The following is a 25,710-nucleotide window of genomic DNA, read 5'->3' on the forward strand; positions in this document are numbered from 1 at the left end:
GAAGAGAGAGAGACTTGCTCTGTGTGGCTTGAGCAGCCCTGAACAGTGGACCGGAAGAAGGCATGGTGGATTTTATGAAGTGATTTTACAAAGTTCCGTGAAGATGAAATAGATTCTTCACGCAGAGAGTGAGCATCTGTCTCTTTGATGAGGCTTAAACATGAGCTGAATGACCATGGGGTCTGATTCAGCTGATGAATTAATTTAGCAAATATTTTCTAAGTACTTTCACGTGACAGAATTGAATTCTGCATGGAGGATTTAGCAGTGAACAAAACAATAAATTCACAGCGTGGCCCCCAACCCGCTGCCGCTGTCTCTGGTGAATTATCTCACCCTCCCATGCCTCTGACCTGTGCCCCAGTTCTTGTATAAATAAATTTAAAAAAATCTTAGGAAAAAAAACAGAATAAATTCCATCTTGGGGGATAAATTCAAGTGGAGAAAAACCAAATCTACCAGGAGAGACTAAGCATAAAATATGATACCTACATCCTTATGATTATGATAAGAGTCATGGAAAGAAATAAAGTAGTTTAAAGATGGCAAGGAAGGCGTTTGCGACACACAAGGAGAAATCTGCAATCCAGCCGCAATATTATAACACTCAACTTTCACAGCTCAAAGAAGTTATTTGAAAAATAAACTCCAAAGACATAAATACAACCGAAAGTTTTGAGCTGATGGGCACACACGCACACGGCGTTTACCACCGCAAAGGATTAACGTCAACGATGTGTGCTGAGCCCCTGAGACGCAATCAAAATAGACAAATGACCACGGAGCGAGGTGCACAAAATAGCAACAGTGGAAGAAGCCATGGAAATGCTGGTGTGCCTGAGACGCAGCGGCCGCATCTCACCATCTACAAACCGTGGAGTCAAGTATGTAAAAACGTCACATGTGCTTGCCGTGCACATGCACACTACGCATGTTATAATTGTCTATCGCATCAGTGAAAATGGACAGATTGATGACATGGTGATGATGACGTGCAGCAGAAACGGGCACTTTGCTTTGGGGTAGACAGCTTCCTGCACGGTTCCTTCGGCCTATCAAACGTGGGCTTCCGATGTCAGCGCCCCTCACAGAAGGAATAAGCCGTGAGTCTGAAGGCATTTCTGTGGGAAGTCCTCTGCAGCCTTGTTTGCACTAATGAGGGATTGGAAATGCCCTAAATGTCAACAAGGGGGGAGCGGAAAGCAGGCACACCCATGGCACGCCGGGCACGACGGTGTTAAAGGCAAGAGGAGCAGAGCTGAGGTCCTGACCTTGAAAGCCTGCGCAGGCACCTTCCCAGGGATACATGAGACCGCTCTCCCTCGTGGACTGCATGTGGGTGGGCATGGGCGCCACTAACTTCCATCAGTGCGAAGGGTGGCCTCCTGCTCCTGCTCTGGTTCTGGAGGGTGTCCTTGCCTCACCTAGTGTAGCGGCAGGAATGACAAGGAGCAGGATCTCTATGACCCGAGCAGACGGGACAAAGGAGGAGTCCTGGAGCCCTCGGTGGCTTTTGCAGGCTTTTATTGGGATTTACCAGGTACATGGCAGGCAGGGGTGCTGGGGGGGCTGGGAGGCCTGCCAACAAGTCTTCACTCCTTCTGGGCTCTCCGGCGTTCTCTGCTGGTCTCTGCTTCTCTGCTCTCTGTTCTTCTTGTGGTTCTGCTTTCTCTGCTTCTGCTGGCGTCCCCGTGACGCCGCCCTTGAAAGCCCAGTCTCAGCCCAGGTGAACCCCATCTACCTAGGCCCACACCCTACTCCAGGTGCCGCCATCAGGCATGCACTCAGACCGCAGGGATCCATCATCCATCCTGATGGCGGGAGGGCAGAAAAGCCTGATACCTTTTACCTTACCCTACACCTTGTCAGTAGTATGACGTCATAGATTACTTTCCTAAATACAGCATGGGTGCACGTCAATGGTCATCAAGTATGTCTTGAGCAATTAAAACTGTTTTGTGCTGACATTTGAGTTTTCAGTTTTCAGGGCACTCTATTCTCAATACGGACGTGGGAAGACGTAAACACACGTAGGAATTTTTAAATATCTTTCATCACTGACATCACTTGTCCAGTGACATTTCAATTCGTTTGGCCACTGGATTCTTAGGTACTTTGTGCTTTTGAGGGTTTATTTTCCATTTTACCAGATAAAAGCAGTCTTCTATTTTTTTATCCTGTGTCTGGCAACCAATTTGTGCAGTGAGTTGTCATGGTAACAAGATAAGGATTCCAGCAGGGGAAAGGTGAGGATGGACCCGATCTTGTTTCATTGTCCTTTGTGTACTGAGCGCCGAGCCAAGCAGCTCTCCATTGGGACGTGCCCTGGGTCTACCTAAGACAGCCACGCGGCCGGATCCAGGAGGGAGCTGAAACATCCGTCCCTAGGGGAGGACACGCTCCAGAAGGGTGCTTCTCTCAGTGCAGGCCGTGGTCCTCAATAAGTGCTTCTGGATCCTCTGTCACGTTTGTGTCCTGAGGCCACCAACCCAGGTTCCCGGAGTTGGTAGTTTCCACCTCAGCATCAAACCGTAATCCTTAATAGGCAAGTTGAGAAATGGCAAGTCTCAGTTGATAAGGGCCTCCCTGGGGGTGCAAGGGGTTAAGCACACAGCACAGCGAAGCTGTCCGCAGCCTCTGCAACACAACTTCGATCCCTGGCTGGGGAGCTGCCCACAGGAGCAGACCTCTCCTGTCTCATTGGCTGCTCCCCTCAGCAGTGCATTTCAGTCGATCTGCCTGTTCTGTTCCCCGCTCTGTCTCTGGTGAATCTTCTCACCCCTCCTGCCCTGCACCTCTGGCCTGTACCCCAGTTCTTGTATGTGTAAATAAATAAGTCTTTAAAAATATCAGTTGATAAGATCCATGCTTAATCAGCTATCCACCTACACGTCCCGGGGTATGGAAAGGCCTAGTGAACTCTGGACTTAACAGGTCATCATGGTGGGGCTTTGTTTTCCTTTGTTGCTGCCTCTGATCATGGTCTGTCAAGCCTTCCTTCACCATCTGTACGTAGCATTTCCTTCACATCATCTTGACCACATCCCCTAGCAGTTCAACCCCCCAGTCTTATGTCCTGCCCAAAGTTCCTCTCTCCGCCATGGATGGCCAGGCTGGCGGCTCCAGGGTCCTGAAGTGGGGCAGGGTCTCGCCCCCACTCACTACTCCCTTCCACTCTGAAACTGAAGTCAGTTTGTCCTTAGACCACGAGACTCACAACAGCTGTTTTCATTTAACGTATTTAACTTCCCTTTTAAAGCTCCGCCCCTCCCCCGCCCCAACCCGCAGGTTCAGCCTGCCAAGGGGTTCTCCACAGTTGTAATGAAGCAAAATCACAAGATAAGCAGGTGTTCATAGTTAGCACCTTATGGAAGAGCAGGATCCCGCAACCAGGAAGATCTAATTCTTGCGTAGCCAATCAAATGCTGTCAACTCATCCCTAGCTTTTCCCCCTCCCACTGCTCCTAAATCACCTGTCTTCACTCCCAGACCAGGGAGCAGGTTTTAACGTCTACTGTCTCAGACTTTAAAATCAAGTCATTTCGTTTCTCAAAAGCTGATGCCTGCTATTGGATTCTGCACACCCAGGCAGCGAGCTCTTGTGGGGAACAGCTCCAGTAGTGGTGAGTGGGGGAAGGGGGCGCTGCTCCCCTTTAATCTTTGCAGGGCCTAACTTCTCTGGTTGGGGATGTGGGGAGCAATGGGTAAGGAATGTCAAGCACATTCTTAATCCCGTCATGCAGCCCTTCCTCTGCTGGTCTGGGTTTCTACTGCTCCCCTGGATAAGGCCTGCTGGCCTTAGCTGTCCTTGTGTGTCGGGGTGTCCTGGCTCTCATGTGTAATGTGTGGGTGAGTTATTGTGGACTGCAGAGGGCAGCTGCCCCAAAGGGGGTAAGTGGAGAGCTCAGGATGACGCATGAACACAGGAGACAGCTGGTCCAGATTTAACAACTTGATGCTGAGGCGGAAACTACCAACTCTGGGTACCTGGGTACAAGCAGGTCTCTGTAACCGCAGCTCCCTTTTCTCCAGAGTGAAGGGTAGGTGAGGTTAAAGACAACGGAGTCGTACGCTTTACGAGGACACTCACGGTGATGGTGTCTGATTGAGGATGACGGATGAAATCGTAAAGAAACCAATCGCTAGCAAGAAGGCAGAGTTGTTGTCTATTAGCTGAGATTTGGCAAAAGGCTCTGAACCCCAAGACTGCAATGCAGCATCTGCACAACTGCACCCAAGAGGGTGTCTCCTGTATGGGCACACGTGTTTGTAAACATACAAACATACGTGGCGGGACGGACTGCAAGCACGTCCTGGGCAGTGACTCAGAGCTGAACCCGGGGAGTGGGTGGTGGAGGAGACTGGATTTTTCCTATTGCCTTTTACTTCCTTTTATTTTATTAGCGCCATGTGATTAGTGCACCCCTTAGTCAATGAGATGAAAATGAAGGAGAGACAGAGAGAACATATTGTAAAAAGGGAGATAGGCCACACTGGCCAGCTGCTGTAATTAAACACAAACAAGCTCTAGAGAACGGCGTTTGAGTAAGAGAAGACTCACTCGTGGCTGTGCACACTCAGAGGAGTCACAAACACGGTCTTGCTTCTGTTACTGTTGTTCTAACTTGCTTGCAAACAGCCATGCCAAGCTAAAGCGTGTTTTGCATAAACCTCTTCAGGTTACCTATTAAATATATGTGAATGTTATTCTTTTTCTTTCAATGCATAAAAAGAAAAACCAGTTTGACTTATGCATAAATAACTAACAGAAATACAGGGAATATTTTCCCTCTAAGCATTTCAAATAAAAGTTTTCTTTGGCTTGAAAACAACTGAGATTTTAAGCTATTTTTTCCCCAAGAAGTTAGAAGTGGTTAAGAACAAGAGTTCAGCAGGATAGTAATTCCACAGCCACGGCTAATGGTATTCCACAAATCTTTCATGCAATTCAGAAATAAAATGCCGACAGAAAATTAGACTAGAGAATAGCCCAAAGGAGGAAATGGGTCATTTTTAGTATGAGATAGCTTTCTCTTTCCACCCTGAGAGTTCAGATTTATTTACTGATGTAGGTAAGTCACATAAACCTCATTTTTTCCCCTAGAATTGAAATATACTTAAAAATACGCATTCTTCGTAAAAATTTCTGAATAACCCAGAAAAAATTTCAGTCTTCAGTGAGCAGCCTTCTGGGCAGATTCCTGTGTTCCCCGCCCAGGGACACACATTTCCATGCGATGCTGTCACAGGTAGATCACCCATCTGCCCAGTGCTTGGTTTCATTGTATGAATGTGCAAAACTCTTCCTCATCATTGCCTTACGCAAGGCCATTTAGATGCTTCCAGTTTGTGCTGTGCTGTGTGGCAGTGAAATGATTGCCTGTGTGTGTTGATGCACATTTCTATTAAGATTTAGTGCAATTTGTATGAAGTTATCCACAGCCACTGCAGCCTGAGTTTGATACCCAGCCAGGGAGCTACCCACATGGTGCAGCAGACCTCTCCTGTCTCCCCGCTGCTCCCCTCAACAGTGGATTTCAGTGGATCCACCTGTTCTGCTCCCCACTCTGTCTCTGGTGAATTCTCTTACCCCCACACCTCTGGCCTACATCCTAGCTCTTGTGTGCATAAATAAATAAATCTTAAAAAAAAGGTTTAGTGCAATTTTGTATTGGTATTTATCCCCAATATTTATTGGATTTAATATTATCTGTCTTGATAAAACCTGTCCCATTGTTACATGTTGCCAATGTAAGGAATCATAACAGGCTGTGAACATTTTACTTAGACTAAACCTACTTAAGAATATCTTAGGTGACACAAATTTAAAAGTATTTGATTTTTTAATTGCAAATTATGCCTTAGAGCAGTAGGAAATTTTTGAAAATAATAATAAACAATTTTTAGAGTAGTTTTATATTTGTAGAAAGTTTAGGTTTAGTAAAGAGAACTCCCAGACACTGCCTCCTCACACCGCCCCCCTCCTGGCACTGCGTCCCCCATTGCTAACCTTTTGGATTCTGGGTATGTCTGTCACATGTAGGGGGTGACTACTGACACACTATTGTTAACTGAAGTTCATAACTTACCTTAATGTTCCATTTTTGTGTTGGACCTTCTATGGACATTGATTAACGTCATGTGCCACCATCACAGCACCACACAGAACATTTGTTCTACCCTAAAGCTCTCCTATTGTCCATCTGTATCCTCCCTCCCTCCAACCCCTGGCGACCACTGTCTCCAAAACTGTGTCTCCTAAGTTTTGACTTTGCTAGGACATCATGCATTTAGAATCAGCTAGTTATTAGTCAAGGCCCACGTCAAAAAGACCAGACAGAATAAAGCGTTGGCAAGGATGTGAAGAAAAAGGAGTCCTCATACACCTCCAGGGGAAAGGTAGGCAAATGGAAATAGTGTGACGATTTCTCAAAATAGTAAAAATAAACGTGGCATATGATCCAGCACTCCCACTCGTAGGTATCTACTGAAAGAATTAAAAACACTGATTTGAAATGACATATATTCTCCTATGTTTATAGCAGCAAGTACTTAAAATTAACCTATGAATCTACCTTTAGAGGAATGGGTAAGAAACTATGACGTATGCATTAGGTGGAAAAATATGTAGCATTTTTGAGGGGTCTCCCTGGTGGCGCAAGGGGTTAAGATGCAGCACTATGAAGATATCTGCAGCCACTGCAGCATGAGTTCAATCCCCGGACAGGGAGCTGACCCTCAGTGCGCAGCAGACCTCTCCTGTCTCCCCGCTGCTCCCCTCAGCAGTGTGTTTCAGTCAGTCTGCCTGTTCTGCTCCCCACTCTGTCTCTGGTGAGTCCTCTTACCCCCTGCACATCTGGCCTGCACCCCAGCTCTTGTATGCATAAATAAATAAACCTTTAAACAAAAAATATAGCATTTTGGAAAAGTTACATATATAAAATATTAAAATACACAAAATATATGAAGTGCACATATAAAATGAATAGAAGCAGATGTCTCCTGGGGCAGTTTTGAGCTTATTAGGTGGCAATCGTCACAATGACAATGGAAGTCAGAAATTGATGAAATTATGTTTGTAATATATGGAGGGAAATGCCAACTTAGAATTCAAATCCAGGAAAAATAGAGGAGGACAAAATCAATACATTTTCAGATAAACCAACACTGAGAATGTTCACCCAGTCACGCTAACGAAAGAGACGGTAAGACAGTTACTCCAGGGAGACAGAAGGACAGAGGTGAAAAATTACAGAGCGAACAAAGTGGTGTGAAGTGAGTAAATATAAGCACTATATAAAAGGAGGTCTTGGATATTATAGGTCAAAGATTGTTTTAAGGTAGGAAAAAGGATAAATGGAAATCTTTGCATCATCTAGAGGGATGGTTAAAAAAATAATGTTATAAACAATATGCATATAATCCCACAATTCTTTGAATAATTTTTAGTTATTAAAAGTATAAAAATAGTACCCAGTTCTTAGCAAGCAGAAGATCACTTTTCATAATAAAGGATAAGAAATGAAAAGTGGAAAAAATGTATTAAAAAATTGAACAGGAGGTGCCAACGGAAAAATGTAAGACAGTGAAATTAAATATAAAATATATAATAGTAATACAGTCAGCAGAAACCAGCCCAATGATTGGGCTGGAAGTTTATCAGATAAGAAGCCAGAGTGATTTGCATCTTCTCCCCGTGGCTGCTCATCCTTCTGCACCTCCACGTCAGGGCTGCTGGGATTTGCACATTTAAAACGCAACAGCAGGAGACGCCACATCTCCATGGAACTACAGGAACCGGATCCAGCATCTCACACAACCAGACCAAATGATCCTTCACCCATTTGTTCAGAACAGGCGCTCGAGTCCTCGTGTCTGCCGGGGATTGTTCTCATGAGCATGAGAGAGCCAAGGACGGGTCCTTGTCTTCAGTTGCTTTCACTAGACTGGCTGGAGAGAGGCGCGGATCTCGAAGCAATAACAGAGCAACCACACCCCATGGCGGCGAGTCACAGCCTGCGTCAGCTGCGAGAGAATGTTCTGGGTGTTAGCCAAAGCGGCCAGAGAAGGTGCCTCCTAGGAGAACGTGTTTCAGCTGAGGAACAATGATGAGAAAGATCTCGCCTCAAGGACACAACCGGTAGAGAGCCAAGCCCCAAAGAAGGTTCATGGTGGCAGGTGCATGGACACCAAGAAGGCCCTGACCGGCCTGGGATCCGGGAGCTGGGTGAGTTCAGGGCCCGTAGATGCCGCCCCGGCCTCCTGCCCCCCGGAGCAGGCCCACCGTGGGTCCCTTGAGACCAGACTCCCGCCTGGACACTGTGCAGCTGCCTCCTTGCCCGTCCTCCCAGGCTGGGTGATGAGTGACACTCTCCTGCCTTCTGTGTGAGCCGCTGAACCCACTTGTCCAGGACCCTCGGGGCCGGGATACCCTCTGTAGCTGGCAGAGACACGGGCATTTGCTTCCCACCACCTCCCCCACCCCACTCGCCCCCAGGGAGGACGTGGTCAGGCTGGTTTCTTTGGGAGACGTGCTCACCCTGGACACTCAGCACCCGCGCCCGCGTCAAGCCTGGGGACGCCCTGGCGGGTGGCCGCTCTGCCCCAGGGGCCTGGTGAGATCAAGCCCTGTCCCCACTTCTTAACAGTGGCAAGTGGGACTTGGGCTGAACTCTTGAGGTTTTCCTTTTTGTTGTTATTTTTCACGCCTTCTCCTGATGATGAGGAGGAGTTTACAGACTGATTATTTGCATATTTTTAATGTTTTTCATCATGTGTGAATAATTTCACAGCTGGTGCGAACCCTTGGGTGATTAAGCCCTCTGCAGATTAGCCTGGAAATCCTGGCTTCGGCGTCAGTCACAACAAGGGCTAATTACCTCCCCGTTAATGTTCTCGACAGAAGTTGCGAAGTGACGCGTCTTGGGAGACCCGGCGCGCGGTCGTGTTCTGTGGCATCTCCCTCTGTGTGTCTCCGCCCTAGTTCTGGGTCGTCAGGCTGATGGGCGCTCAGGCTGCACCTGCTGAGACGAACAGGCTCGGCTTCCTTTGGGCCGTTCTAGAATCCGGCCTGGGTCTCCCGCTCAGGGGGCCATTGGGGACCAGCGGCCGGAGCAGAGGCTGAGAGAGAGCGATGGGGGAGTCCAGGATGCCTCAGGAGAGGTGCCCTCGCGTCACAGCGCCGGGGGTTCCATGTTCTGGGAGTTCCATGTTCTGGGGGTTCCATGTTCTGGGGGTTCCATGTTCTGCGGGATCCACTGCAGCGGCTTCTCCAGACTCAGCGCATTGAGAACCTCCCTGGTACACACGAGGACACCGCAGTTCCCAAAGCACTGTCTGCCCCCGGGAGGGAAGAGGGGAAGTGGGGGGCACAGGACCCGCAGACATTGTGGAAGGAGGAAAATCTCTTAGAGTCTCAGTTGCAGACTGGGTGTCCTCCCGCCCAGCCTCACACTGGGCCACTGAGCAGACTGGGGTGACTTTGTTTTTCTACTTTTTTCAAGTGGGAAGGTCCCCGAGTTGGCTCACTGAGCCGGCCGGAGTAGCAGGGAGAGGAGTCAGCACGGGGAGCAGGACCCCCCCCTCCTGGCCAACGTCCCCAGCACTAGCCGCGCAGGTGCCTGAGGGGTGAGTGGGGCTTGGCCCAGGAAGGCTCTGCAGAAATGCGGGGGGCGGCTGGGCACGGCCCTGAGGCCACCGCGTGCGCTGGCCCAGCAGCAGCGCAGACCAGGTGCCCAAGGCCAGTCCTTCCATTTCCCGGCGTCGCCCAGAATGACCAGCTGGGGGTGCCCTCCTGGGAGTAGGACGCCGCCGCCCAGCATTGCCCTGCCACCTGGAGACCACAGTGCTCTTGCTGTGCACCTGGCTTCTCAGATTCCACACGTCAGTGAGTTTATGAAGAGTTTTTCTTTCTGCTTCTGACGTCTTTCACTTAACCTTGTCCTCCGGGGTCATCCAGGTTGTTGCACATGATGAGATTGCCTTTTCCCTAAGGCTGAATATTATGCCATATTATACACGTGGTGCCCTATGTAGCATTATTATATGGTCGCCTGTACTTCCAGCACACACATGCGTGCACACGTGTCCCTGTGGGGGAAGGTATCAGCTGGTGGACGTGGTTGTTCCCACACCTTGTCTATCGTGACAGTTGCTGCAGAAACCCGTTGGTGCACATATTTCTTTGAGGTGCAGATTTCACTTCTTTGCCTCTGTCCCAGCAGACCGATCAGTGGGACACATGTTAGCTCCATTTTGAATATTTCGAGCAACCTCCATACTGTTGTCCACAATGGCTGAACCAATTTACAGTCCCACCAGGAGCACACGGAGGTTCCCTTTTCTCCATGTCCTCGTCAACATTTGTCATCTTACATAGTTTTGAAAATAACTCCCTCGCAGGCGTGAGGTGATAGCTCATTGTAGTTCTGACTTGCTGCTTGGGTGTAGGCTCACACCGATGGCTCAAAAAGAGCTGCAACGCTGGTGTCTCTGACACCGCCAACTGGAGGTGACTGGCACCACTGACCAGTGCTGACCTGCACTGCTGACAGGTGACCAGCTCACTGTGTCTGGCCACCTTTGAGAGCTGCCAGACAGCTGCTCTTGCTGCTAGTGTCTCTGTTGCTGTCCGGTCTGGCGTCTGGTGCTGTCTAGCCTGACCTAGAGACTGTTGTTGTGGCTGCTGCAGCATCATCTTGCTGGCCCCACCTGTGAGCACCTCCGGCTGCCACCATGAGTTGGACCCCAGCCCACTGCTGACCAACGTGCCACCCGCTCCAGGTCCCACTTGACAGAACACCACCACCTTGCTCGAAGAGCAGCCTTTGTTTGGGACAACTGGACCCTGGACTCCCTCTGGGGCGAGAGACCTGGCCACTGGTGGCCGTGGAGACTCTCGTTTCTCTCATCTCCTGTTTGTTAAATAAACCCCGTTGTTGCTGCTCCCCGGGCCTGAGTGATGGTGCAGTTGTCAGTGCACAGGTGAGACCCCACAGGGCAGTGACCTGTCCCCACCTTGGCACTTTTTCACGAGGGCCCTGTTTCTCACGTTCTGGGGTGTTAGGGAGAATGGGGGGCATCACCCACCCACAATAGCTATTAGTGCTTCAGCATATCCAGGTATATCAGCGGTGTGGGGACCAATCACGCTGGCAGCACCGGGGTGTCTGCTCCTGGGGCCAACATCACACCCACGCAGGCACCGCCATCAGGGATGAACCTTGGTGTAGCCCCACATTTCCACGTTGAGGAATTCATGGATATCATGCGGGTCACCTCAGGTTTCCTCCCTCGAGCACAGTGTGCCCCATGCCCTAGGGTGCCCACTTCCCCAGTGTCCTTTAAGCTCAGATCGTGCCTGCCGCAACCCTTCTGGAATTCTCTGCCGTGTTTGCCTTTAGCATTTCAAATTGCATTTCACAATTACACGCTTCAACATCCCATGCCTGAAAGGTTGCTTTGCGGAAATTAAATTATAACACCACCGTAAATCTCTAATTATCTGAAAATGTGCTGCTCCTATGCTCTGGTTTTATGAACTTTTAAAAACACTCCACTAAAACTTTACGGTAATGCCGTCTACATCATGAAGCTTATTTTAGGATGGAAAACCGTGTGAAAATATATGATCTATAAAATTATCTGCCACAGGTGTGACTGCAGCGTCACACTAGCACTGCAATGCTGGTTCAACACACTCAGACCTCAAACACGTGGGAGGCTCCAGCACCCAACTCAGCAGCCACCCCAAGGTGAGATTGTTAGGTGACAGCTTGATGGAGACAGAGAAGTGACCTCCACCCAGTAACAACACAGAGAGCAAACGCTGTGTGTGACTCTCTATATGATGTATATTTTTAAAGATTGATTTATTTATGCACACAAGAACTGGGGTGTGGGAGGGAGAGGATTCACCAAAGACAGAGTAGGGAGCAGAACAGGCGGAGCCACTGAAATCCACTGCTGAGGGGAGCAGCCAGCGAGACCAGAGAGGTCTGCTCTGCCGTATGCGTCAGCTCCCTGCCTAGGGATCGAACTCAGGCCACAGTGGCTGCTGATAGCGTGATAGCACTGAGATTTTAACCCCTACACTACCAGGGAGGCCCGACATATTTTTCCGCTGTAAAAATACAGAATGTGAGAAACAGGGCCCTCATGAAAAAGTGCCAAGGTGGGGACAGGTCACTGTCTTGTCTAATTAATAAATTAGAACTCATGTTGTAGGTACCAGGTGATGTTAGTGGGGGGATCTGGCAATGCAAAGAGAAAAGCATGCATCTGAATGATAGTGAGGTGACGGTATATTTAGAATTCTATTGACAAGTTGTCTAGGCTGGCGATTCTCACTATAAACACACTCTCTGATTTTTTATTCATTTGTTAAAATAAATGCAGCAGAAGTTATTATTAACGAGGTAGAAAAATATCATTACCTGAGGACTTTGGAAATCCTAGGCCAAAGACAGAGAAGTAAACAATGATTCATTTACTATTCTATCAAATCGCTTTTGGGATAAAGGTTAAATAATGTTTGTAGCTTAAATAAACTGCTTGAAATCTCCTGGTTAACCGAGCTAACCGAAGCTGTTTCAGAAAAGCGTTTGTTTATTTTCATCTTGATGACAAACCTTTTCAAATAGCGCAAGCCAAGACTTTATTTAGCCAAAACCAGGGAGAGACGAAACACTTATTTGTGAAAACTGACATAAATAGGACTACATGTCATGTAATGAAATATGAAAATGTCTTCTCTGTCTTCACAAAATAAACACGTGAAGTCTCATCAAGGACTGAAAAGCCTTGTTCACCACCTTTTAAGAGAACAGACTCCAGAGATTCCAGAACAATGAAGCCATTCCCGGCGGGATGACGGTGCGCGTGAGTGACAGCGGGATGACGTTGGCTCCCTGCAAAAGGCTGTGAAAGTGGGACCTCCTTAGACAACACCTGGTCCTGAGCAAATGCTACCATTTCGGTGTAACAGAACATGTCTTCAGGATGAAAAGAGGACGGAAGTGCCAGGCATGTAATTCTGTTGTAATAATATTTTTTGATTAAATATTAAAGTGGGTTTGAAATTTTATTTTTAATTCCCCATTTCCTGCTTTTTGACAGTGTCACTGTCCCCTTTTCCAGCCCATGAAGTGGTCCCTGGGAAGTAGCTCCCCAGGAGTGTCCCCCCAGCCGGTCTCAGCTGGGTGGGGCTGGGCCTGCTCCTGTCTGTGGGGACTCAGTGGAAGGGATGGTATCACCTCTCTGCTCCTCCACTGTGGACTCCCCAGCCCCCCTTGCTCTCAGGATATTGTCTTGGCACCTAGAGTTCCTGCTGGTCAAGCTAAAACATAGAGTCCGTTGACAGAGGGTATGGTGAAACCCCAGTACTGAGGTCTCTCCCCACTGAGATTCTGAAAACCACCGCCTGAGAGTTTGGGGCCACACACAGCACCCGCCTTGCACCAGGCCTGACCTTCGGCAATTCCACAACACTTTAGTCCTTACTTAAACCCTTTCTACCCAAAATGTTCCCTGGGCCTTCTGCTAGCCTCCTGAATGCTGCCATCCAGGGATAAAATGCGATACCTTGAGCTGTGGAAATTTTGGAGTTACTGGTAAATACTCATTCTCACCACACTCAGCACTGCTTTTGGCTGTGTGTTTTGCCAATTCTTTTATATTAACACATATAATTAGGACCTCCCTGGTGGTGCAGGGGTTAAAGACACAGTGCTATCACGCTATTGCCAGCCACTGCAGCAAGAGTTCGATCCCAGGCCAGGGAGCTACCCACATGGAGCAGCAGACCTCTCCTGACTCGCTCCCCTCAGCAGTGTATTTTGGTAGATCCACCTGTTCTGTTCCCCACTCTGTCTCTGGGGAATCCTCTCACCCCCCACCCCCACCTCTGGTCTCCACTCGAGTTCTTGTATGCATAAATAAATAAATCTAAAAAAACCCCAAAAGCATATAATTAGAATGTTCTCCCAAGCCCTGTCCTCACACTTGCACTAACTACATCTTTTGTGGAAAGCCTCCATCACCGTCCAGGACAGAGTCAGTGTTTAATACACAGTCCGTATCACCTTCCTTAGTTTACCGCCTCTTTTCATTTTTGAATATTAAGAAGATAACACACTATCTTAATCCTTGAAACTTCTGTGCAATCCCCCTTTATAGCAGTCAAAACTAATCTAGAGGAATTTAATTTAATTCTCACAATGGTCCTGTGAGGTAGGCAAGAACAAAGGGAGATTATAGACTTGTCCCCGAGTTTATCTCAAATTCCAATTTTCTAGTTTGTGAAGCAGAGAGTAAGAGGTAGCCTCACAAAGCAACAAAGCTATAAAAATATTGGTTAACAGAAAACCAAGAACTTTATGTCACCTGCATATCAGAAAGCGCACAAGGAAATGATGAACTTCAGGCACAGGCATCTGGGAGAGGGAAGGCGGCCAGGATGAGCGTTCACATGGAGAATACTCAGCGGCCCGACTGGACACAGCCAGTCTCTGTGTGGGAGTGAAAAGCCCACGTGGTAGAGTCATGCCAGAAACACTCTATGAAGCTGTCCCACAAGGTGTAAGGCCCGATTAAGCAGGTTCATGACCATAGTTACACCCTGTATTTCCAAAGCATGATTGTACGTGGAAAATGGACTGCTTGCCATCAGAGAGCAGAGCCACGCAAGACACCTGCAGCCACTGGCTGGTCCCCAAATAAAGCCACGTCTCTGCAGTCACTGGAGGCACACCCAGTCCAAGCCTCAGTCCATGAGAACAAACCAATTCTGGAGCGTCAGAGAGTAAAGGCCGCAAGGAGCCCCGCAGCTGTTGACTTTCAATTCTAAGGAATATTGGCAAGGTTTTGGAGTGACTGCTGCTAATTATTAAAAACACTGTCCTACCTGGATTTCCCTTCTGTAACGCATGCTGTAGCCACGACAGTGTGGCACGCCACCCTTCACTAGGCTACAATAATGGAACGGCGCTTACTAGACGGAAAGCTGGTGTCTGGGACCAATAACGAACCTGAGAGTGAGAGCAGAGCGCGCCATCCGCCCAGGCCTGTGATGACTGAGTGATTAGTGAGGCACAGCCGGCGTCTGAGCAGAGGCTGCTGTGTCCTGATGCGAAGCTTCTTTTCCTCCCACTTCCCCTCATTACACAGTCCCAGAGCCACTGGAGGGTCAAGAGACAGAAATAGTCAGCAAAGACCGCTAGCTCCAAGCAACACAAGAAACACCACTAGTGCGTGCTGGTGCTTTGTGTCCTGTGTTATCCTGAATAGACACAGGATTGTTTAGGAAGAAGTGATGCATTGTTCACACCCACCATGGAATACTACTCAGCCATGAAGATGAGCGCTTCCATTTGCGTCAGGATGGATGGAACCAGAGGGGATGGTGCTAATTGAAATAGCTCAGGAGAAAGATAAGTAACCCTGGGACCTGTGGAAAACAGAGAAAGAAAACAAAGGGTCAGACAAAACCAGAGCAATAACCAACCCTTGACCTCTGACTGCAAAACTGAGGCCATCAGAAGTGGAGGGTGGTGGGTGGGTGGGAGTAAGGTGCCCAGCAGAGCCGGGTGGGGGAGCGTGAGGGCACTGGTGGTGGGCAGGGCGTGAAAACAGACAGTCGCGAGTCTTGAATCTATAACCCCTAAAATAAATACAAGGATGGAAACCAGCTTTACCTCAATAAACATAATGGGAAGGAAAAAAAATTGCCACCAGCTGAACTACTTCTACAGATTGGCTGTGGCCAATGGCACCGCTGTTGTGTGGAAATCTAATGTTGCATCGGTTCTGACTGGAGAGGTGGGGTCGTTCCAGGGAAAATCCACATGTCTGTCGCCAGAATTTTAATTCAACCAACAGGAAATGGCTAAATCCTAATGAATTGTATACATGGAAATTGAGAAGCTAATGTGAGAATTGAGAAAAAAAGTCTGTGGCTTAATAATTCATTAAAAAGGGTTGCATTTTTGGTCCACCTTACCAACGGCGTGGGTGCACCTGCGAGAATGAAATTTATCCTCTAGGGAGTTCAGGATGAGAAGCGTGCACACCTTTGACATTTTTAATGGTTACTTTTATGGTACTGCAAAAAAGATAATACTAAAATCAGATTTGCCTATTTTCTAAAACATGGTAGAGTATTTATAGGATTTTAATTTTATTATTACTTTTGGAAAATAGGAAAATTGGATTTTAATATATAACAGAACAAGCAAGCAGAGATGGAAGTAGTATTTTAGAAATCTGAAAACGGCTCAACAACTCCCTCAGCCCCTTCCAGGGCCTTCCACCAGCCCCCGGGGCAGCCTCCCCGATCATCAGCAGCGCCAGCCATTCCCTCCTGGGGTGGCACAAACATTGCTAATTACCAGGGGGGCCTCACAACCAGCAGATAACTTAGGTGAAGGGTTCCTTGGAGTGGCAGAAAAATTATCAAAGACTCATTGGACAGCACAAGTATTTGACTTTCAGAAACTGCTTCTGTCTGGATGCACGATGTCTGTGACGGCACAGAAATTAAAACCTCCTTTCGGCTGAAGTTAGTCACTGGCAACAGCACTCTTGGCAACTGCGTGTGACCGGCCCGCCCAAGGACACAGCTGGTGACCGGGCCAGACCTTACATCTGCAGGGAAAAGCGCCCATGACCTTACTGGACCCCACAGTTCTCAAGGTTGTCCCCCCCGTCCCCCATTGTGGGGGTGATGATAATGAGGGCACAGCCGGGGACCTGGAATGAGGGTCTAGAGCTTTCTCATCAGCCACGATGAGGCCAGCGGACAGAAAGGCCAAAGAGGAATGACCAAAACTGGGTGATAAATTTGAAAATCTCGTCACAAGTTAACGAGCTGCCCGTTCAGTGCCATCCCCGCTTCACACGCTGTGTCCCCGCAGGTGAGACTCAGAGGCAGAGTAAGCAGATCCGTCCAGGAAAGCGGCTCGGAGACAGCGGCAGGAAGGATGGATGACGTGGGAGCTGGGGCAGGCAACTGTGTGCCGGCGAAGCACCAAAGGGGTGTCTGGGGGTCTGTCCTGGTGGGCTCCCTCCCTCTCGGTGCATTCAAGAGGATTCTGAAGATGAGCATCCCGGCCAAATATTCTCCATTCACTCAATTTAGTAGTAAGAAACTCTGTTCCCAGCAGAGAAGGCAGGTCTCCAGTGAGAAGCGCTTCTGACGTTTATTCCGCTTATATAGTTTATTGATTTACCCAGGATGACTCTATCTTGGATTAGAGCTCCAAATTAATAGGGCATTTTCAGCATCATTCTTTCAGCAAAGTCAAAAGTGCAAAGAAGATTTTACCTTTTGGCCTCCTCCTGTGTTGCTCAGGGGCTGACACTCTCAGCGGCCTAGAAACCTTCCCCAGGCCACGAGGATCCTGCCAAAGGGAGGCCGAGTCCCCCTGCGGGCGCACCTGCCTCCTGTTAAACTGATTAGGATTTGGCTGTGTGTGTAAAGCAGGTGGCATTTAGAGCTCTTACTTGCTTTTTATTGGGCTCCGTATTTATTTGTGTTTTGAGATCTTTGCCAATAGGAATGTGGCCTTTGTGAGCCCAGGGGGACATAAAACTCACTGTCACTGTCCCCAAAGTCCTGGATGAACACAGGAGGGAAACCCTGGGCCTCTGTTCTCCGTGGGGTGGCGAACCCCATAGCAGGGATCATGGAAGCTGAATTCACGACAAGCTGAGGGGAGGGGCTGCCAAGAAGGACTCTGGGCGCTGCCACTTTCCCTCTGGCATCCTTTCCCTTCTCTGAGGGTGGGGTGAGATGGGTGATGGCCTATGGGCGCCATCTGAGTCTTTCTTGAGAGTCAGACTCTTGGCATGGAGGTTAGTGTCTCCCCTGAGTGGTGGCAGAGGTTACCGAGGACAGTGTGAGGGACAAGGAGGAGGAAGCAGCTCCTCATCTGGGCACATGGTCTGGCCCAGTTCCTCAGGCACTGGCGCTGGACACCCTGGATGGCCTCACGGTCTAACACACCCTCAGCCGGGTGCATCCACGGCTCTCTAGATTGTCTCCAATTTGCCGAGGAGACACCATAGGGTTCAGGAGTCGACCTCCCCTCCACCCGCAGAACATCACTCCCTCCAGGAGGTGCCCCTGGACCAAGGACCTTGACCTTCTAGGACAAAGGCCCTTGACCTTGGTCCTCCTTCTAGGACCAAGGAACCTGGACTTCCTACAGTACAATCACAAGGTGAAAACAAATCCCTGGGTAGTCCCAGCAAATATGCTTTCCTAAAGCCCATAATCCACTTTGAACAAATTAAATCTTCCTGCCCATTAATTTTCAAGAGGCCTAAGAGATCAGGTTAATGAGTCTATTTTAGGTTTATTTTTGTCTGCACCACCTCAAGCTTCTACTTCATCTAGGTAGAATTCAGATGGGAAAAATGAACGGCTAGAAAGCTAAACAAGCTTCCTTCGAATCTTTCAAAGGCCTCAGTCTAAAATAGTTTGCTCTATTAATTTTGTTTGAATGGATTCATTCTTTATCATGGAATAATGCATTGCTCTCAGCTCTTTTTATGTCTTTGTGGTAAGTAGATTTTTTGGTCTTTTTAGTAGTGATCTTAATATATTATAGAATAAATCCAGAACTCGAAAATTTAAATTTAATAGCAGAGACCAGAAAAGCCAAGTATTTGGCAAGTAGGTTCCAGAGACCCCGACTTGCACAAGCCTTGTCAGGGTGGCCTGTGTCCCCTCCCCGCTGTATTTCGCTAATTCAGAAATCTCTGCATGTGGCGCTTTCCTGCTGCCTGCGACGGCCCTAAAATAGCACGTATGAGACACGATGTTGGGGTTTGACATTTGTGATATCTCTGGGGCGCTTCTCTGAAATGCATCTGAATCAGATTTAATTAATTATGAGAATAACCTAATGTGAAAATAATTTCCTGCTCTTGAATATTATGCTCAGTAGAAAAATCACAGCAAGAGAAAGGGAGTGAAATTACATCCAGATTATTATTTTCAAAAGGCTGATTTACTTTGACCCCTTTGAGATCAATCCCTGGAACTGAGCTGACTTCCTGCGAATCATATGACCTCTTCATGACAGCACCAGAGACACAACACAGCAGACGCCTCTTGGGGCAAATTTTCCCTAAATATTAAGAGAAGTCTTTGTTACACTGCTCACTTACTTAAATTTTATTGATAATTATAAGTAGAAGACATGTATCATTTGTATACATGCATATACTATGTAATGTTAAGAAAATTATATGTGAGCATATTAGGCGGTGTATTTACAGTGACATCTAACGTACGCGTTAATACCTGATCTCGCCAACTGAACGTAAACACTTGGAGTCTGATGCTTTAAAGGTCGTTTTGACTAAAAAAGTAACTTTAATCACACAAATAATTTTCATGTTTTATGTCACTTTTTTAAAAACTTAGCACTTGCAAAGTAACAAATTGTTAAATATAAATGAATGTAAAATAAACATAAAAAGGACATTCAGTAAAATATAACTTATACATGACAACACAGAGAGGATTTCAGGTTGGTTTTTTTTTTAAGATTTATTTTACTTATACAAGAGCTGGGGTACAGGCCAGAGGCATGGGATGGTGAGAGGATTCACCAGAGACAGAGTGGGGAGCAGAACAGGCAGATCTACTGAAATACACTGCTGAGGGGAGCAGCGGGGAGACAGGAGAGGTCTGTTCCCTGTCTGGCCAGGATCGAACCTGTACTGCAGAGGGTACGGGCAGCTTCACAGTGCTGTGCTCAACCCACTGCGCCCTTGGGGAGGCCCGGAATTCAGGTTTTAGACAAATGTGTCCATTATTAAAAATCTCATATGGGCGCTGTACTGAAGTCTGCAGGCTGGTGTGGGGTGAGTGATGTGTGTTTCACAGTAACCCACGGGCAGTTAACCCTGTGTCCCTGGCTCCTCCTCACAGGGTGCAGACGGCTCAGACTGAACACAGGTCCTACGTCCTCAGCCCTCCAGTGGTCGCGTCTGTGCTGGCCATGGCATTGCCGAGGTTTGATGCTGGTCAAGCCTGACTCTGTCCTTTGCCACAGCGATTCGCATGTCACCTGCACTGTGTTCAGTATTACAGGGAACATCGGGGTGCTTTAAAGTATCTGGGAGGCTGCGTGCAGGTCCTGTGCAAATTCCTGGCCATTTTCGCTAAGGAACTTGAGCAGCTGCACATTTTGGACTGGGGTCCTGGAGCCAGTTCCTGCGGGTCTGGGGCGATGGCTGCTCTGGGTTTAGCTCTCCTGCCATCCAACATGTTTGTGAATCCAAACCTGCAAAGCAAGTGGACCATCAAAAGATAATACCACATGCTCAGCTGCCTCTCCATGCTCTCCCTCCAGTCTCTTTCCTATTTGTCTTCATCAGTTTTTGTTCTGGAAGGACTGAGCGTGAATCCCATATGTCCTATCTTTGCTTTTGGAATAAGCAAGAATTCTAATTAGCAATTGTCCATGATGGTGGGTTTAATTTTTCTGTCTCATTGAAATAAGAACTTGATGCAGACAGATGTCTCCACCCATTCTCTCTTGCTGTTTGTTTTTTCATGATGTAATGATATTAAACACCCTAGTTTAGTTTTCGTGCACAATTTAAAATGCCGTCTGAAGGTTTAAAGAAACATGAGTACCGCAGTCTGCGTTTCAGGACAAAGAGCTGTTCTTCAAAACCAGCAAGATGAAAGATGAAACTGTCCACAAGTGAAATTATGGAAGGATAGAAAGATAGATGTGTGGGACGCATGAAAGCAAGGATTTGCAAAATCATCCTCCAGAGGCAGGAGAGTTGACAGTCTCTGCTGCAGCCCATGGAAGGAGCCAGGATGTGTGAATGTGAAATGTGCCGGGCGGAAGGGGATTTAGAGGCTCACCTGGCCTCTGGAGGCCTCCTGGTGGCCCCTTCTGGACTCTCCTGGTGACAGTGAGTCTGTGGAGGGTCAAGCATTGCCGAGGTTTGATGCTGGTCATGCCTGACTCTGCTCTGTGGGGCATTTACATCTGTCTCTGTCTGCTGGCGGCGTCTACCCACGGGGCGTGGGAGAATGGCTGTCCATTCAGTTAATATCGGGATAGGGACAACCCGGCGCAGCGCTGTGACCAGCTCCCCCGAGCGCTGCCACCCACTCCCACAGGGAACTTTCTGGAATGTACTGCTTTCCGGTTGGTTGTAGATTGAACTGGGGGTGGGGGCTAGGGGGCGTTCATGGGGTGTCTGGGCACACTTCCACCCCACCCCAGAGACCACAGAGTGCCTGGGACATTTAATATTTAATTGCCATTAGACACTGTGTCTCAGGGGCAATCCACATTAAAGGACATACCCAGGTCCCAGGCACTTTGCCGTCATTGCCATGAGAAACTGTGCCTCACCATGAGAAAGGGTGTCTCGTCACAATTAGTCTGGTGAGTGCAAAACAAAGCCACAATAAGCTTTCGCCTCATGGCTGTGAGGATGGCCCAGATCAAAGAGACCAGAAGCAAGCCTTGGCAAGGGTGCGGAGTAAACGAATCCTCGTCCACTGTGGTGGGAGATAAACAGGTGCAAGCCTTGTGGAGAACTGTGTGGAGGTTTCTCAAAGTATTAAAAATAGATCTACCGTATGAGTTAGTAGTTCCTCTCCTAAGTATCTATCTGAAAAGTGTGGACACACTAATTTGCACTCCTATGTTCATTGTAGCACTACTTACAATAACCAAGTTCTAGAAACAGCTCAAGTGCCCAAAGACAGAGGAGTGGATAAGAAAAATGGGGTGCACATGGGTACAATGGAGCACTACTCGGCTATCTAAAGGATGAACTTCCACTGTCACAACGACATGGATGGAGCTGGAGGGGATGCTGCTAAGTGAACAAAGCCAGAAGGAGAAAGACAGATACCGACGGTCTCGCCGACATGTGGACTATAAACATCACAGGGTGTCAGGTCACACAAAACCAGTAACAAATTCTTAGCATCTGACTGCAAAAGTGAGGCCCCCAGAGGGGAGGCTGGGGTGGGAATGGGGGAAAAGAAGGCCAGGCACCTTGGCGGAAGGCTGTGGGGTTTTGGGGGTGGCAGGCCGTGAGAGCATACACTTGTGGAGGCTTCACCCTAGAACCCCGAGAGCAGAATCAAAGATGCAAACTTACTTTACCTCAACAAACATGATTTGGCAGGGGTGGGGGGTAGAAATTTTGTGCCTCAGTAAAAGTGTTGGAATCAAGTTAATCAGATTATAGACAATATATCAAGATAAAAATTCAAGTTTCAGACCAGATGGGACATCACGTTTATAATATTGTCTCTGTAGGTGTATAAAGTGGACATCAACTTTGCTGTCACATACAGCAGCTGCATATACAGAAAATATTTCTGGTTTGTAAGAATAAAGTCTCAGCTGTCACGGTACGTTTCCCGGGGGGATAGTGGCGTGAGGCTCTCCCGCTTCTGCTTTGCATGTTGCTGTCTCATCAGATTGTGCTAAGACTCACATCTAGTAATTTATGAAGTGACAAATGATGACTTGCAACATAGAGCTATAGCTTCAAAAAAATCATTAAATGTGTCAAATTATTTTAAATGCACTTTTAAATGCCATGACCTTGATGCTGGTGATGGTTTCCCGGGTGTAAACTTAGCCCCTAACGCCTCGAGTTGTGTACAACCAGAGTGCACAACCATCTATAGGTCAACCAAACCTCAATAAAGTAGTTCTGAAGGACTCTCATCCACGCATGTCCTGTAATGAAGACAGATACAGATCACACACATCATTTGTTTATCCGTTAAGGAGTTCTTGTCCCCCACAGTCCTGGGGACACAGAGCAGGATGGCTGTGGGTTATGAAATCTCTCTTCGAGGTATGGTGAATTGTTCGACACCTGGGAAATGAGCCATAAAGGTGAGCTATAGATTCATTTCACATTTTCAGCTTATCTCTGTGTTCTAAGAACAATGGGGAAGTGAAAATTCAATAATATAAAACTCAGACAAAAAAAATTCTAGGGCTTAGCAGGGCTGATTTCCGGGACGATGTATAGGATTAAATTTAAAATAAAGTGCTCGAAGACTTTTATCACTTTTCCGGTACTGTATTAATATCACAATATTTCAGCTCTGGTCTGTGGTCGTTATTTATAAAATCTGCCTTGTTTGTGAGCTGCAGGATCCATGAGCTGTGGTGGAGATCTGTTTGCCGGCTGTAGAACACTCACTTTATAGCATTAAGAAAGGTGGAATCTTCTCAGTGATTTAAAGATGTGCCAAAGCAACAATAAATTTAAGGGCTGATGTGCTGCTTATGGCAACGCAGCGGAACCCAGAGCTTTGCTAACGGCACCGCCTGGCTCTGTGATGGGCTTGTCACGCGTTTCTCTGCGCTCCAGCTCTGCCCTAAGGTGCGTCCCTGAGCTGTGGTGACGGGGCCAGCACACGCCGCACCTGTGTGGGCCAGAAATGCCAGGCGTCGTGTTACTATTTACTTAAAATTTTTTTTAATATTTATTTATATATATATATTTATTTTACATACACAAGGTACTACTTACTTTTAAAATTCATTATGGGGATCTCCTCTGTTGCCCCTTTCTAGAAATTAATATTTTAACAAAATATTATATACCTAAAATATAATATAATCTGTCAATTACCTGACATTCTTCAATCCACCTGTGCAATACCAGCCCTAATGGAGCTGTTTTTTCACAGCAGCAGTTTTAAATTTTGTGAGACATACATCTAAAAAAGATAACAAAGGACATAAAGAAAAATGATTGTATAAAATTGAACACGATGAAAGTAACATTAATGGGGAATTTGCATGAAATTTAATTTTTTTCAAATTCTCTTGCAAAGATAAAGTGACTCTTTAGGTGAAAGTTGCTAACCTTAGGGAAAAGCTTATCCTTTAAGGCCAACCAAATGTTAAATTAAGAATTTTATACTCTTATTAGAGGCACTTGATGGACATGGGACTATTCTATTAGACACATGATTTTATTAAACATTCAAAACTAATTTCAAAATAAACACAAATCAGGGAATTAAAAAGAAGAATATTACTACCAGGAGACAAGATGAAAGAATAGACTTAGGCTAGAGAAGAGAAAAGTTTCATGAATTTTCCCAAGAAATGTGATAATTTGAGAGGGTTCACTCTTCCCACACAGATGTCCTTACGCTGGCGCTGCCTGACAACTGATAGTTTAGACTGAACACAACTGAAATAGCTCTGATGAGCATTTAAGTATTAACTGTGATTTCAGAGAAATATTGACTAATTTAATAATCATTGGTGACATTTGTAATGGTGTGAAAAGACCCTCATCAAAGGATGTGGCAGCAAATTGATTTTTTGAATAGATTTTGAAAGTCTTCATTTCTCTTACACCTTCCTGGCATTCTTGTGTTTGTAGACCATCCAGAGTCCTTGAATCAATAACAGGGTAACAGGGTTTTTTTTTGCTGTTTATTTACAAACAGGTTTGGTGATGTTAATGTTATTAACTTAATGAGCCACTAATTCTATTTATCTAATAAGTGTTTTCTTCTTACTTTAAATTTTATATGTTTCCCAATAGTAGTCAAGAGAAATACTAAATATTGGTCAATTTCAGATTACCATAACATCAGATATTTTCATAACACGTTAGATATTTTTCTAATTATAGTCCTCATTTAATTTAAGAGAAATATTCCAATACAATTTTAATTACAAACATAATATGAAAAGTCTGTCAATTTTCACCATTAAATTTGGGGAACCTGATTTGAGAAGTAAGAAGTGGCAAGTCCATCCACGTCTTCTCCAAATCAGGATTATATGTGTTGCTCTTTTTATTCAGCTCTGCTTCCAGATAGAAAATTAATACTGAAATACAGTACTCAGTGGTGGATTTATTTTAATTACATAAAGAGCATGATTTTTCAGTTAAAATAAATATATTGGACAGTGTCGAGGAAAATCTCAGAAAATGAGATATTCCTTAGAATAACAATATGGTAATACTCAATTTAAATTACAAGCCCTGAGAGGGGTTCAGAGAACTGTAATGAAAACTCTGACCTAAATGGAACAGGAGGATCTGGAACTCACACCCTTCCCAAAGACGTGTTCTCTCCAGTCAGCAGTTAAAGACCTTCTGCAAGATGAGAGGAGGATTCTTTCCTAAGCGTTTCAAGTAAAGCCTCAGCAGTGAGGATGAAAATAAATCATTCTAATCAAATTTGTGATGCTTGTTCTACAGAAATAAATGTTCAAAATACTGCAGATTTCCCTTTAATACAGAGTCGGGGAGATTCTTCAAAATCCAACATAGACATTAAAGGAAGTTGTGCTGTTGGTTCAATGGATAATTCCAAGGCTGGGATGCAGGGGGCACCCCCACTTCGGGATGGTTCATGCTAACCCATTAAATGCTGGATGAAAACCCTCCTGCGGAAGAAGGTTTTAGTTCCTTGGGCGTGTCTGAGGGGCCATGAGGGAAAGTGTGCAAACATAATTGGCAATATTTTCCCAGCTGATTCAAGTCAGCCGTGGGGCTATTCTATTAAACACATGATTTTATTAAATACCCAAAATTAATTTCAAAATAAACACAGTTCAGTGTGTTGATGCTGCTGCTGATCACACGGGCGGGCTGGCCTCGCTGGAGCCCCGTCCACTCCAGCATGATGACTCAGGACTTGAGGACGCAGCTCAGTGACCCCCG

Source organism: Talpa europaea (genome assembly GCF_964194135.1).
Source record: "Talpa europaea genome assembly, chromosome: 5".
Classification (NCBI taxonomy): domain Eukaryota; kingdom Metazoa; phylum Chordata; class Mammalia; order Eulipotyphla; family Talpidae; genus Talpa; species Talpa europaea.